Here is a 16500-nt window from a genome sequence, read left to right on the forward strand (position 1 = left end):
CCTCAAACCAGATGTTGGACTGGATTTTATTTCACTGTCATTTGAGTGGAGTGGAGCTATAAAGGTTGAAAAAAGTAATCATTAAGTCTCATCAACATCAATATTTCCACTACATAGGAGGCAAAAAAACTTTGTTTGATAGAGGAAAAGCCTCTGACTCTGAGCCCGACAGCACCAAACATTTTTTTATATTAGACAATTAATTTAATTTCATATAATTATCGCGGTAGAAGCCATTTGTTTGTTGAATACTTAATGAAACTATTTACCGTGTTTAATGTTTGTTGTAGATCGACAAGATAATTAGTCCAAGTTTGTCGTTTATTCGTTAAGAAACTACAGCGGCTGTGATGCGCCAAGACAAAGATAAACAAAAGTAAAACTACCTGAACAGGTGATCAACTCTAAACCACTCGCACCTTTTTGCTCTCCGTCTCTGTCATTTAAGCACACCCGTTGCGATGGCAACCGCCTGCGCTACACAAGCTGACCAGAGATTACGTTAAAAACATAACATTCAGTCCGTTACGATATTAGGTTTGCAGGCTTCATATTTATTTTGATCATTAATAAGCCTCTCATGAACACAGCGATGGTTGATTAGTTAATTTTAAACTCCTGCTCTGCTAGTTATTTTGATAATGGAACCGTGCGTTTCCATTATCTGTGCGTTTGCACAGAATTGTGCAACTCCTTGTTGAAACAATAATTACTGAGATTATTATTGCTGTTGGGTATTAAGAGAATAAAAGCATCAGCGTCTAGCTCATTATATTCTCTTGTGCTCCCGGATTCAATGATTCCATGCGTGGAAACAAAAGCCACACAGAGATGACAGCGTCACAATAATCACCATTTATTCAAGACAGATACTATGACGAGAAAAGCACATCACAAAACATCAGAAACCTCAGAGCACAAACAACACATGAATTTACCTCAGAAAAGGAAAAAAGACAAAAGATGGAAACGACAAACAAGAAAGTAAGGACGTCCGTCCTTGGAGAAGTTGCAAAGAGSAAAATCTGATTTGTTACTCTGTGTGGAAAGTTTTATCTTCTTTTCTTTAATTTATTCAAATAAGGCGTATCTTTGCTCATCCAACCAGRACCTGTCTCTGACCCTTTTTAAAGTTAGAAACTCCCTGCAATTTGTTCACAAGATCAAACACCAGTTTCTCCATTGTCTAAATAAGGTGAAAGCAGACTCTCCAAACTCCTGCTGGTTTATGGCTTTCACAGATCAGTGTGAAAAGCTGAAACTTCCTACTGATTGCTACTGAGAACATCATTGATCTTGGCAGACAATCTGCTTTAACTACAGGTAAAATAAAGGTCAATAGGCCAGAATAAGTTATAAATTTAAAACTATAATTAGGCTATTTCAATCAAAACATGTTAAATTTTAAAACTAGCTTATTTTAAATGTATTTTTCTTAACAATTCCCTTTTTTAATCTCTTCAAAGAGATTACACTAAAATATAAATTTAAAATATAGTATGAAAACATATAAACCCAAATTCAGAAACGCCATCATATAGCTGAAAAATTACGCCGGGTTTTTAGGAGGCAACCTTCTACATAACATTTGTTGTTAAAATGTTCGAATATTCATTGCACATAAAATCAGACCAAATCAGACAGCAAAATCATATAAAGAATTCAAGTCCTAAAATAAATATTCAAAATTTGTCTAACCCAGAGTCATGTCTTACCAGCAAAATAATTTAAAATGCATAAATTTATCAATGTTTAACAGAAACTTTAGTACAAATCTTAATGTTATAGTTATATGATTTTTAGAAAAGTCAATCAAGTATTCCTGATGTAAATAGAATGTTACACAAATATTTGTCCAAAATTATCCTGAATGAACCAATTAGATACAATACACTGCATAAAAAACGTACAATCTATGAATAAACATTGATTAGTAATAGTTTTGTATAATTTTTTTTTCACAATAATTATTTTGTCTCTGTGTTTCTTGATGCTTGTTGAAGTAAAAATGAATTCGTTGTCACGTCGTAGGTGAAAGATGAAAACTTTGTAACAGGAGAAACAACAAATACTGTATGATCCTGTGGTCTCCAGTAACTAATTTTCCTCAGTTTTGAACTCAGGCTCATCACCTGAGTTTTTTTGTGAGTTTAACAAATAGGTCATTTCCTCTTTTCCAAGTTTGATGACATCAAAAGCAGAATAGAATGAAAGAAATCCTGATGAACATCTGGGTGTGAGGTCGTCCTGCGGCCAGGCCTGAAGATTTCTCAGTTTCACCAGGTTGTGATCCTTTGATGTTCAATGGGGGCATCAGCTGGTTCAGCATACTGGAGCAGAGTCTGTCCCCCTATCTAGAGCTTCTTAATGTATTTTAAAATAAAATAAGTCATTCCTTCCAATTTAAATTAATGTTTTATTTGCACTGTTTTATTAATTAATATTCTAATTATTCTTTATTGTTTTGTCATATATTGGTCTTGTTATCAAATCTTATTTTAATAGCTTATTTTATCAGGAAGAGAGATTTTGTAGTAACTTTTAGTTTTATTTATTTTGTCTCTTTAAAACTTCATTCCAGATTATAATTTCATTCCTTATATTAACTTTCCTCCTGTAATTTTCCTTGTATATTATAACTCAGTAAACTTAGCATTTTAAAAAGCTGCTCCTTTAAAGCTGTATCTTGTCAATCTTTTGACCCTCTTTTTATATAAGGCTTACATGAGAAATTAATGTTTCCCATCTTTTTTAACCCAAAACTTAGCCATAAAACATTTAATGAATTTTAATTTAACTTCAACACCCTCTTTTTGCAGAGAACTAAAGAGAGGTCAAAACCAAAAATTTGCTTATTAGATCAATTCCATTCATTTTCCCTTGTTTCTACAACAGAACATCATAAATGTTCTGTTATAGAAAATTAAAAGAATCCAATACAAATTAATTACATGAAACCTCTGTCACTGCTAACTTCTACATTATATAACACAGTTGGATGCAATTCAAACATGGTGTCCCAGGTGCTCCTACAATCTGCACACCTCAATCAAAAATTTTAAATTTGATTCAAAATTTAGGAAAGTAAGACAGAACTTGGTGCCTTTAGCTCGGTATGCTCTATAGACACCCCTCAGTCCACTTTAGCATGTTACATTTAAATTTCAAATTTAGTTTAACTTTAGTTTTCACTGAATGATAGCCACTGTGATATGAACCAAATAAAATTTAGAACATTTACCTCTGTAGTTGAAGCATGGCACAAAATGCAAGTCAGTTATTGTTAAGAAAAAGATGTAATTATAACAATTAGTCCCTTTTCCATTCTTGTCATTCTGTAAGGGAAAAAGCACATTAGAATGACTTGAGACAAACAGAATGAACCATCGAGGCAATTAATGCATTCTTTGAAAAATGCAGAGTGCTGTACCACATGTCTTGCAATCATAAAACTTTTGAGATGTTTTTTCTACAACCCTACCATACCAAAAAAGATCAGAATGTCAAGCGAGAAGAATGAGGCAATAAACCCAGTAAATGTAGTATGCCTTGTGATAAATTAGGTTAGAGAAAAATAAAAAAGCAGGCATCCCCCTCAATACGAGATAAATTAAAAAATTAAAAAAAATAGTGAAATATTACCAACTTGAACTAACAACTGACAGTGGTTTGCAACTCTGAGGCCAAACTACGCCGAAGGAGGGGTCAGAGGACTGAGGTCACATGCCGAGAGGTGGAGAATCCAGGACCACCAGGCAACCAGACAAACAGGAGATCCGCTGAGGTGCAGCTTGACATCTTAACTTGCCCATGTGTGCAAAGTCCATAGTGTAAAATCACCTGGAACAGGCCAAGCATCCGTAGAGCACAGGGGATGCAAAGTCCCCTTATTGAACTGAGGTCAGCTCTTGATGAGAGCAGTGGTCGTGGGGGAGAAAACTCAACAAAAGTCACAGAACAAAGGAGGGTTACCACCCAACGTACTTCATCCCCCGTCAGGATGTCTTTGATCCTCGAAGTGCGACCTCCTGCCGAATCCAGCCGTAAGCGTGAACATCAGCATGACCCAAGTAACAGGAAATAGCAGGTAATCTTCACCGACCTCAGTTAAAATATAGGAGATGTCGTCTCTTCCTATTTGTCAATAGGAAGAGCATCAGAGGCACAGTTCGTAGTTGGAGCACTGTGGGCTCCAACTTGGCTTAAAGCAACAGCAGACACCCGAAGCCAGATGCCAAGCGACACCATCATCTGCCGTTCCTCTTGCTTCACACCCCAAATTCTGTAAAGAGAAGAAAAATAGAATTAAGCAAGACGTTTCACAACCAAATGTGGTAGAAGTCATGAATTAAGCTCACTTACTGTTTGAATCAATACATGTCTGTACCCTAATGGCATTCACTCCACTTGTGCCAGATATGAACTACAAATTTTAAAAATCACAACCTCTCACAAACTCATTAAAGAATTTAAACAATATTTAAAATGTCCTAGTACTAACACTTTTAAAAGTTGTGATTTGATTGCATTTTGTCAAATAATTATGAATTTAATATTGTTCTACTTAATACCAAAATTCCTTGTCATTGTCCCACGCTTCAAGACAAACAGTCTTATTTCAAAATTTTGATTAAAATAAAGCTATCACTGTTATACTAAGATTTTCAAAATAGGTTCTATTTTATTTTTTAAAATGTCAGAAGTTATTCACATTTTTTTTTTATTTCATAGCAGTTTTAACCAAAGTTTTCCTCAAAATTAACAATTTACACCCAACTGTAACTGCACAATTGAAGAATCAGCAGTAACGCAGAAATCTATCAACAACATTAAATGAAATAAACATGAGATGGATGTTGTTTGAAGCTGTTCAATTTTAGATTATAAATTTTAATTTAGTAAGGAGCTTCTTCGTCAGAGACACCATATTGTGTCAAACAGGAAGGCAATATAAAAGCTCTTTACTTAAATAAATCAAAAAGTCACTGTTGTCGAATGAAAAAAAAAATCTAAATTATTAATCTACAATTAACCGTATCTAAAATTTGACCAATTTAATTAGGGTCTATTTCTCCTTCTCCCCCTGTTGATATAATAAAATTATCATTTTGAATATGTTACTGTTAAAATAATTCAGTAAAAAACCAAACATTGTAAGATGTTCCACCATTTCTCCAATTATCCATCTAATGTTCAGAGACTGAGATGTTTCAAATTTCAAAGTTCTATCAGTAAGATCTTATCTTTATAAATCCCCCTTTGTTTTTCATATTTCCAAAAGAAAAACAATTTATAGGTGGAAAACCAAATTTGAAGAATTGTCCTCATAATACTAAAATTTCAACACGTCCAATTAGTTACCGATGTGTCACATAAACCAACAGGCAATCAAGTTAGTATGTTATAGGAAAAATAAGAAAAAAATAGCGGCTAAGACAGTCTTGCAATCACTAAATTCATCTGCTGTAAGCCAAGGCTGAAGTGTCGCTGCTCCTGACGTGTCATTAATTTAACTGCGCAAGCTGATGATTCTGTTTTAACCAGATAGTGACACCAAAATATGTAGTATTATCACCTTAAAATTGTCTGAAAGCAGTAGTGAAAGTAAATCTATGAAAAAATTTACTGTGTCTAAATAGTGAAAAATTAGAAAAAAATACAACACAGCTACCAACTAATAGTGACGTCAGATTTACAGCGCTATCTAAAAACCCATCTGCATACACATCCACTCATTCACACTCAAGCAGACCCATTCACACCCAATTGTAAGAAAACACAGGATGAACCACAAGCTGAGCAAACTACTGAGGTGTGATTCTCCCCAAACACTCTCGTGGGAACACGAACAGAAACGTATTCTCAGCAGTTGACCTGTAATGTGTTTCTGACACTCCAACATGTGAAATAAAGATATTTGATAAACATAAAGTTAGAACTTCCCAATTTGTACTGATTCCATTTTCCAAACACATATTTCTCCAGATTCGAAACCAAAATCCATCCTGTTCAAAGTTGGAAACAATTCTCATAATACCATGCCTGAAAGAAACATAATCATCCAATAGTTGTAATATTGTTTCATTTTGAGTGAACCCGTTTTAAAAACTCCCATCTTATCCATGTAATATGTAAAACACAAAACAAGTATTCTGTAATCTTTCAAATTCCTCGTCTGAAATCAAAGTAACACATGTCCACACAAAATGCATCGTCGTGTGCGGAGAACCACCTAATAGAAAAATCAGTGAGCATTTCCTGATTTATCTGTTGGAAAAGTAGGAAAGAAATACAATTAAAGAAAATACACATACAGAAAGGAAACAAAATGTTATCACACGGCGTAGAACGACACACAGAACATAAAACATATGCAGCGCACAGTAGCAAAGAAACAGCAGCTTCAAAAACATGACCAAGATGACACACACTAAAGCAGCTGCGCACACAAAGTAACACACAGGCGCCAACACACACAGAACGGCCGACATGACGCACAATGACACAAAAACAGCAAACTCATTCAGCACACAAACACACAGAGACAGAGCCATCCAAACTCAAAACATCAGATTCCACAGCAGTATTAAACAAAAACATATAGAAACATACAATACACACACCCACAGCTACAAATAACGTCGTAGTTCAGCTACTAAATAAAGAGAAAAAGCAAAAGATAAAAAAGAAAAAAGAAACTCCAGCCGCCAAATCAAAACAATTCATAATGCATTTCAATCCATAATCCCATATCAAATCAATCTGCTTCATAATAACCATATACCCAAAAAACCAAATGTTCAAATATTAACAACAAACATTTATTCAAAGCTCAAAATGTTAATCAGAAACATTTTAATACAACCTAAATGTTTTCCCAAAACACTTAAAAGTCATATCGGCACCTGATGCTCGATCAAGGCGCAGGGCAACCAATTCCCGGAACACTATAGCGTGGTAAGCACCACCATCTCCCAACTCCAAACTCTGTTCCGCAAACATATCCTTCTGGAAAGCCGCAGAAACAACACTCCTAAATCCAAAATCTCTTTTCTTAAATCAGCAAAATCAAAACCTCAAAATCCAAAATCTATTTTCTTAAATCAGCAAAATAGAAAACCATTTAAAATGCAATAGAGCCGGCGCGTCATATGGCTGTGCCGCGGACAGACATAAAGCTTAATGTTACTCAATGACAGCCGACGGCCCCCAATTATTAGGAGAATAAAATCATTAACTTCTGGCTTGTTATATTCTCTTGTGCTCCCGGATTCAATGATTCCATGCGTGGAAACAAAAGCCACACAGAGATGACAGCGTTACAATAATCAGCATTTATTCAAGACAGATGCATACTATCACCAGAAAAGCACATCACAAAACATCAGAAACCTCAGAGCACAAACCACATGAATTTACCTGAGAAAAGGAAAAAAGACAAAAGATGGAAATGACAAACAAGAAAGTAAGGACGTCCGTCCTTGGAGAAGTTGCAAAGAGGAAAATCTGATTTGTTACTCTGTCTGGAAAGTTGTATCTTCTTTTCTTTAATTTATTCAAATAAGGCGTATCTTTGCTCATCCAACCAGGACCTGTCTCTAACCCTTTTTAAAGTTAGAAACTCCCTGCAATTTGTTCACAAGATCAAACACCAGTTGTCTAAATAAGTGAAAACAGGGACTCCTGAAGTCCTGCTCCTTCATGGTTTTCACAGATCAGTGTGAAAAGCTGAAACTTCTTACTGATTGCTACTGAGAACAGATCAAAGATCTTGGCAGACAATCTGCTTTAACTACAGGTAAAATAAAGGTCAGTAGGCCAGAATAAGTTCTAAATTTGAAACTATAATTAGGCTATTTCAATCAAAACATGTTAAATTTTAAAACTAGCTTATTTTAAATTTATTTTTCTTAACATGGGTCATTAATTTGAACACGTTTTGTTGATTTTTTTGTTGTTCTTTCATAAAGTTACGAAAGTTTTAAGCAAGTCAGAGGAGTACGTGCTGGTCTCAGTGTCCTGGCGGCGTTCAGTTTGTCTCCTAATGCCGAGATCGACTCAAAACCTTCCGCGATCGACATGTTGCACCGCTGCTCTAGCAAAGCACGAACAGTTCAGAAACAATATGAAATGAGAAAAAAGCTATTTATTAACTGATTAAGTCACGTTTTAGATTGTTCTTGAAAAACTAATCAGTCACGACTGATTAGTGGGTGCACTCACGGTTGCACAGTGAACCCACTCATTTTTTTTTTTTTACAACATACAGCCGCTCCCCTCTCTTGCAGGTACTGCGTACCATCGCAAAATCTTTTAGGGGTATGCAGTACCCTGCCATACACCCTTACTGTCACCCCTGCTTTTCACACACCTGCTGTTTGTCTACAGAGGTGGTTTTGCAGTTTGTACGGCCTGTTCAATCTGAGCTTAAGTGGTGTGGACAAATCTATATGTTGGCTAATATCCCTTAACTCAGCAGATATGAACTGTGTGGTCATAAGAGTATCTGAGTGGGACTGTTTTCATTGCTCAATCAGTGTGTTTACACTCATTGATGATCAATTACAAGTGTTGTTGCTTTAATGACCAATTCAAGAGAAAAATCATTCTCGATAACAATAATTTCTTTCAACATTTTAGTGTAATATGCGGCTTCAAAATGCTAATTTTTTTGCATTTCCTGTATCTTTTGACCTGGGAATGTTTCTTTTGCTACTGGCATATCATTGCAGTCACTGCAGTCAGCTGTTGTGCAACAATGGGTTTGGTTTGGCTACTACATTAACAAATGCTAGTGCAATTGTTAAGAGTTAGTAATTTATATCCAAGTTAAGGTAAAGTGGACCTAAATTATCCTGATTATAAAAAAGAAATTGCTAAATAGTTTTCAGTCTCAGTTATAGCTCTTGAATACATGCCTAATAAAGCTTAATTATTAAAGGGGGAGAGGTGGTAATATGAGCTTTACATCTTCGTATAATGTCATCAAAAACATACCTGGAGTGCTGTTTTGATCATGTTATATCAAAACAACATTATTTCATGCATGTTTGAGGAATCCTTTAATCTCCCATGGAAACCATTCAGGGATCCCTAAATGTTTGCGCTCACAGAGCTCCTCCTTGGAGCTGCTGTCTCCAGCTGCCGCCTCTCAGCTCCTCCAGACTAGCGACAGCAGCAGTTAGCGAACAACTGGTGGAACTGAGGATCTGTGGAGCTCATCATATGAATTACTTCTCAGTGCAACGCTCTTAGAACGGCTGCAAATGGCATAATGGAAAGGCATTGTTATGATGACATGCTGAAAGCAGAGTGTCAAAAAGAGCAGAATCTTCTTAAAGAGACAAAGGTCAATTTCAAGGGATTAAATTAAGAAATAAAATTTTATAACAACTGATGGTGGCATAGCTTGTTGATTGTACTATAAAATGGCTCTTAGTGCCTGGAAAACCCATAATACTGCCCCTTTAAGTATCACAGAAATTTGCTAGCTACAACCTAAGATTGCTGTGACAGCCCATGTAAACTTTGGACAAAGGATTTTACAGGGCCATAAGGTGTTTGTGTGCACTGGTGGAATCATGTTGCTTCATTTATAACATTTCTCTGTGGCATAAAATATTTTTATGCCACAGAGGGGTTTTTTCACACTGTTATGCAATCAAACTGTAATTACCTTCTTCTTATAGACCCTTTTCACAGCAACGTCACACAACTTCCGTTATGGCTCGAAGCGGTGTATCTTTACTTCCGGTGTGATTTTGCCTCTGGAAACCTGACTGAAAMAAAATCACGGATACTCATTATCTTAAGGATATAATAAAAGGTAAGGTTAATAATACCAGGTAGATAGCTGTTATTACTCATTGTCAATTCACCATTCTCTATGTGTAAAATAAACAGCCTCCGATCGGAGAGTAAACCAGCTAGCAGCAGCTTTAGCCACAGTTGGGAAAATATATACACCGCTCTGTCAGTGTTGTAACGTTAAAAGGTTCACTTTCTGTATTAACTGTAATAAAACAGTATTTACATGTTAGCCTTCATCAGTCATTGTCAGTTTACCATTCTCCAACTGTATTTAAAGAAACCAGCCTCCGATCGGAGAGTAAACCAGCGAGCAGCAGCTTTAGCCACAGTTAAGAAAAATATACACCGCTCTGTCAGTGCTGTAACGTTTAGAGATTCACTTTATTTATCAACTTTAATAAAACAGCATTTAAGTGTTAGATAAAGCAACATTACTCATTGTCAATCCAACATTCTCTGACTGTGTATATAATAAACAGCCTCCGATCGGAGAGTAAACCAGCTAGCAGCAGCTTTAGCCACAGTTGGGAAAATATATACACCGCTGTCTGTCAGTGTTGTAACGTTAAAAGCTTCACTTTCTGTATAAACTGTAATAAAACAGTATTTACATGTTAGCCTTCATCAGTCATTGTCAATTCACCATTCTCCAACTGTATTTAAAGAAACCAGCCTCCGATCGGAGAGTAAACCAGCGAGCAGCAGCTTTAGCCACAGTTAAGAAAAATATACACCGCTCTGTCAGTGCTGTAACGTTTAGAGATTCACTTTATTTATCAACTTTAATAAAACAGCATTTAAGTGTTAGATAACCGTTATTACTCATTGTCAATCCAACATTCTCTGACTGTGTATATAATAAACAGCCTCCGATCGGAGAGTAAACCAGCTAGCAGCAGCTTTAGCCACAGTTAGGAWACATATACGTACACCGCTGCCTTTCAGTGCTGTGTTGTTAAAGGTTTCACTAAAATCACTTATACCTTCCAACACTGTTGTTTAGAAAAGCATTTCAAATATTGATTTAAGCTCCATCTGCCAAATAATTTACATATTTTTGTGTGATTCATAATTTCTCCATTTGTTTTGTTGTCCATCTTTCTCAACAGTAGCCGACCTAACAACCCACCATATCTGGGATGGTCGTGTTCCTCTGTCCATGGCAGGTTCAGTCAATCAGCTCTGGGACATCTGCTGCCTAGTCAAAGTATCATGGGCCTCTTGATTTAAAAGGAGACAAATCAGTACAGAGCCTCTCTGCTCCTGCAAGTCTCACTTCTTGGATGAACACTCACTACTTCTAGCAGCTGTTAGAAATTAAATCTTTGTGTATCTATTCTGTAATTAATATCTATATGTATCTATTAATAAATAAATTTATATTGTGTAGAGTTCTGTAAAAAAGACTATTGTTAATAACTTATCTTGAGTAATCTACATATGTGCAACTTTTACATTTAAATTGCTTATTTTTGTAAATTTTACACATCTGGCATCGAAATATGTGGAGGAGAGGAAATGCTAAAATTAAAGCTGCCATTGTGGACCAAAGACATAAGGTTTGTGGCCGTTTCTTTAAAACATCTATTTAATAATTATATTAAACACTGTACATGGTTACTACATTACACAAACATAATTACCACAATTAATAATTAAAGTCATTGATAAAGATAGAGAAAATGTAGTTACAAAAGACATATCAATTTTATTTCAACAGTATGTACTCAGGGTTTACAACTTAAGAAGACGTCCATGTAGGGTCCTTGGCGGGTGCCAGTCTGCAGTGAACTGGTGGATGACAGAGACAATGCTATACTGTAGTGAGCAGTTTGAAGCAGAAGTCCCACCATGTGATCCACAGGGTTTTCCCACCTGAGCACAAACTTCATGCACCTTGTTTCCACAGGCACCACAGCAGAATCAAGTGTAACCTGTTAAAAGGGATATGAAGTTGATGTTTGTTAAGGAAGAATTTTTATATTACAATTAAATTTAGCAAAACTCTGGCTCTGATTCTTCCTTTTGATCCCGGGTTCTCTCGCATGGCCACAAAAACACAACAATGCGTGCTGACGTCACAGAATTACAGAATTTAATCCAATCAGAAGAAAGTATAAGATAGTACAGGAAACTGAAGAAACACAGATACAAACATTGTTACCTGAGACAAGAAGACAAAGAAATATCAAGGACGTCCTTGGAGAAAGAGCTGGTGCAGAAGTAAAATAAATCAGCTTTTTTCTAAATTGTTTCCCTTGTGCACAGACTTTTATACCTGTAGGTGTGTTTTCCTCTTTAATTTATTCAAATAAGGCGTATCTCTACTTGACCAATTGGAAGGCATCTCTGGCCCTTTTAAATTTAGAAAAAGTCCCGCAATTTGTTCACAAGATCAAACACCTTTTGTTGAATAAGGTAGAAGCAGACTCTCCGAATTCATGGTGGTTTATGGCTTTCACAGATCAGTGTGAAAAGYTAGAACTTCCTACTGACTGTTTCCCAGACAGACAAAGAGCAGATCAGAGATCTTGGCAAACAATCTGATTTAACTACAGTAAAATATATATCAATAGGTCAGAATATGTTATAAATTCTAAAACTATAATTATGGTATTTCAATCAAGTCATGATAAATTCTAAAACTAACTTATTTTAAATGTATTTTCTTAACGCTATCTGGCTTCCTGCAGCTCTACAGCCATCTGCGCCAAGAGAAACAGATAAATGAACCTCACAGGTAGCTGTGAAATTCTGGTTTCTCTTCTGCTCTGCCAGGAACAAACCTTTAATACTGTATTTTAATTCAATGAAAAGTTATCTCCAAAAACCCAATTTGTTCTTCTGCACTCAGCATCTCCAAAGTTTAGTCCTGATATCAAACAAAAGCAATAGATAATATCAACAGAAAATAATGAAGTACAATTCCTGTTTCTAATTAGGAATTAGAAACAAATAAGAATTAAGACATTCATTCACCATAAACCTAAGTATTTTCTAATACTAAACAAAACATTTTCATTTGATTCTATATAGTCAGAAATAATACAATTTCAAATACATTCATCATTGACTAAATTAATTCTAAAACAAGATAATAGAATTTTCAGTCAAAACATGTTATTAATAACTAAGAAAAATGTCTTACAAATTAAATGTTAGTGATTTAAAACATTTTATGTTCAGTTTTTTTCACCATGTCAGATGTTAGTTTTGGAAGACTTCTCATCCTGGTTACGTGAACCGACCAAAGTTCCCTTTCTCACAGTAATTCAAGTGATACTGTCCTCCACCTTCCTGCATATGTTAATTTATGACCTCCTGTCTTTAATGATAAGACCCCAGGGGTGTGAGCCGAAGCTCTCCTGCAGATCTCTATTCTCCTTTGTACTTTAAATGCTTAACCCAGCAATAGTTCTTCGGGTTTTAAATCACTAACACAAACCTGTTCAAACTTAAGAAATTCGTTCTAAAAGGTTTAAACTGTGTTAAACACTAAAAATAGTCATTTTTCCTCAACAATATTCCTATGTTATTAAGTTTCTACTGCCACGTCTACAGCCACAGGAAAACAAAGTATAAGAAACTTAACCTTCTAATCATAGCATTGGAGAAATGTGAAGTTAATGAGCTAATATAGATAGATAGCTCATCACATTTCTCCAATGAAACGTTAATATCTATATCTATCTATATCTATCTAAAACAGCGTCTTCCTCCTCGTGTCTTGATTGTAGCAAGAGTTTAACTTCTCAGGACGTGGTGGAGTAGCGGGTGTTTGGCATAACTGTCAAGTTTTGGACTTGTGCTACAAGTAATGTCGCTACTTAGCGGGTGGTGAAACTAGCGTAAGTGAGGAGGGTTTAATATGATCATGCATTTTATATGACGGGTGGCAACCCCAGTCAATACTACAATACTCTGATTAAGATTAGAGCCTAAATACATTCTATTTCCAAAACAGAAAGGCTACGTAATGTTAGCCAGCTAACAAATTATTATTGCTTGCCTAGCATGTCAACTAACAGCTAGAAAAAACACGTACCTTCGTAGTCAAACTGGTATCATTCAGTGAGGAATTTGTCCAGTTTAGATGATGTTGATGAAGAAAAATTGTTTGCAAATAGTGATATATCTTTAAATCGTATGTGTGGCAGCAGCTTTAGAGTCCAGAAACAGTTAACTACACACACCGGAACTAAAGATACACCGCTTCGAGCCATAACGGAAGTTGTGTGACGTCATGTGAAAAGGGTCTATTGTCAGCACAAGTCATCTCAAACCCAAACGACTTTCATATTGGCATCTCTCTTCCCGTGTCACATGGAGTATGTTAACCTGCTTTTCTTGCCATCCCGGTCCAGCTTTGTTGGCACTTGTTTCCAGGAAAAGTGGCTGATATGGACCCTAGAGGCTCTATATATCAGCCTCTAGGGTCAGACAGATTAAGTAAATTGTTCCAAAGACCACAACACTAGGGATCACTACATCAACATGTTGTCTCCATTTATAAATAGCACATAAGTGCATCAAGGTGCATCTACAGTAATGTGTAGTTTTTGTCTCAACATAAGGCAACTGGACTTTATTCTTCTTAGAAATGCTTCTTCTCTTCAGTTCTGTTCTTGCTCCTGCCTTTTGAATTCTTGAGGCTTCCTAACTTAACCAGATGGTGATCTGTTGTGGCCGCATGATACATGGTTAATAAACTCCCTTTGGAAGAAGAGTAAAGGATGCATTGTGCACATTTTACAGATGGAATCTGAGGCCAAATAGTTTTTCTACCCAAAGAAAGTCTAGTGCAACATGTCCTTTCTGTTATGACATTTTGTTTGTCATACATTTTATTTCTTTACTACTTGTAAGCTGCCACTTAACAGCAACTGCAGCGTACACCTTTCAATATTGAAAAAAAAAAGTTAAACACAATTTGAAGCATTTATTGACGCAAAGCCCACCTTTCATATTGGCATCTCTCTGCGTGGTAACCCACGATCCCGCAAGGGCAAGCTGGTAGAGATAATGAATGGAATGATGGCAACACTACAAGCCTTTTTCAACTAACTGTAATTTAATATACATGGAAATAATTTGAAAAACCTCAGAAGGTGAAACAAAATTAATACCTATGACAAACTAATAAAATGTTTCATTCCTAAATATACCATTTCTGTGTATCTTATCTGCATTCTGCAGCAAAGACAGACTTCTGAGGAAAAATGAAAGTTGTGTATGCGAAAGTACAACATAAAGAAGAAAAGCTACAAATACATTACACTGTAAAAAATAAAAAACAACACTTACAGTAAATTACCAGTAGCTGAAGATGCCAAAGTTTTACCGTATGTCATAACTAACTAATTCTGGCAACCACAGCGGTTGGTATTTTACTGTAAATCAGAGATGTTTTTTTTTACAGTGTACCTTCTTATTTGGTAACTGGGTCAGTTAGGACACAATCTGGCAAGATCAACAGTTTGACAAGCAAAAGGGAGAAAGAAAGACAGACAAACCACATAACTGACTGAACTTAACTGACATCACAGATCAGAATCAGAACAACTCAGAAAATATAATGACATCTGTCTGCATTGGTAGTTAGTTAGTTTTTATTTAAATGTTAATGTAAATTGAGCACACTGTAGAAGTTCTTAACAACATGCCAGTCAAATTTATTTTGCTTTTCAAGTGCTACTTCAAAAACCCTATGGCCCAACAAAGCTGTCTAAAACTGTTATTTTTCTTTTTTATTATTTATTATCAGTTATCAAGTATTTAGTATTTCTAGCTTTACAGACTTTTTAAAAGAAACTCCCTGTCTCGAAATTCAATCCAATCATACAGACAGTTTCAAAGTTATGTCCAAGGAACATAACTTTGAAACTATGTTCCGGCATGTTACAGACTGCATCAACTCTGTAACCTGCATGTAGCCACAGCTGAGAGTCAGCTACATTAAGTTGAAACTCTTGAAATTATTTCTGAATAAAATCCCCGTTTCCAATTTTGTTTTAGCTCAAAATTATTTCGAATGAGTCAAAGTCATGTGACTGATTATTTTTTACTCAGAGAAGGAAGTGTTGCACACCATGCACATGAAGAATTTTCCTTTCAGACATTGGAAAGTCCAAAAATCTTAGCTCAAGGCTAATTAGAAAATGGTTACCTGAGATACAGTTGTAGAGAAACTCAAGCAGTGCAGTTCCTCTAGAGCAGTGGTTCTTAACCTGGGTTCGATCGAACCCCAGGGGTTCGATGAGTCGGCCTCAGGGGTTCGGCGGAGCCTCTGCCGCGGAGGTAAAGACACTTGTGTAAAGTTGTGATGACGTGCCCCGTTTTGCCATCACTTGCTGCAGAGGATCACGTTACATTGCTTAGCCAATCAGTGCTGCGGAGGAGTACTGATTGAAGGAGTTCCACTCTCAGCATGGATTTGAACTTGTGTTATTAATTACTTCAACAAAGCTCACAGTTTTTACCAAATTCTGTAGCTTTCGGTGTACTTCTAAATCTGCTCCTTTGTCGCCTTTTTTCGGGGTTGGTACTGCCTCTAGTGGCGTGGGGGAGGTAACACAACTAATATAATCCATCCATCCATCCATTTTCTTCCGCTTATCCGGTGTCGGGTGGCGGGGGCAGCAGCTTCAGAAGGGAGGCCCAGACTTCCCTCTCCCCAGCCACTTCTTCCAG

The 16500-nt window shown here is 36.2% G+C and overlaps 1 protein-coding gene across 3 annotated transcripts in view; it reads left to right on the plus strand.

The window, feature by feature from the left end:
- The window catches only part of LOC103468151 (potassium voltage-gated channel subfamily C member 1-like), a 100453-nt gene that overhangs the window by 52547 nt on the left and 31406 nt on the right, over positions 1–16500 (plus strand). The window lies entirely within an intron of this gene.

This window comes from Poecilia reticulata, linkage group LG8 (assembly GCF_000633615.1).
Source record: "Poecilia reticulata strain Guanapo linkage group LG8, Guppy_female_1.0+MT, whole genome shotgun sequence".
Taxonomy (NCBI): domain Eukaryota; kingdom Metazoa; phylum Chordata; class Actinopteri; order Cyprinodontiformes; family Poeciliidae; genus Poecilia; species Poecilia reticulata.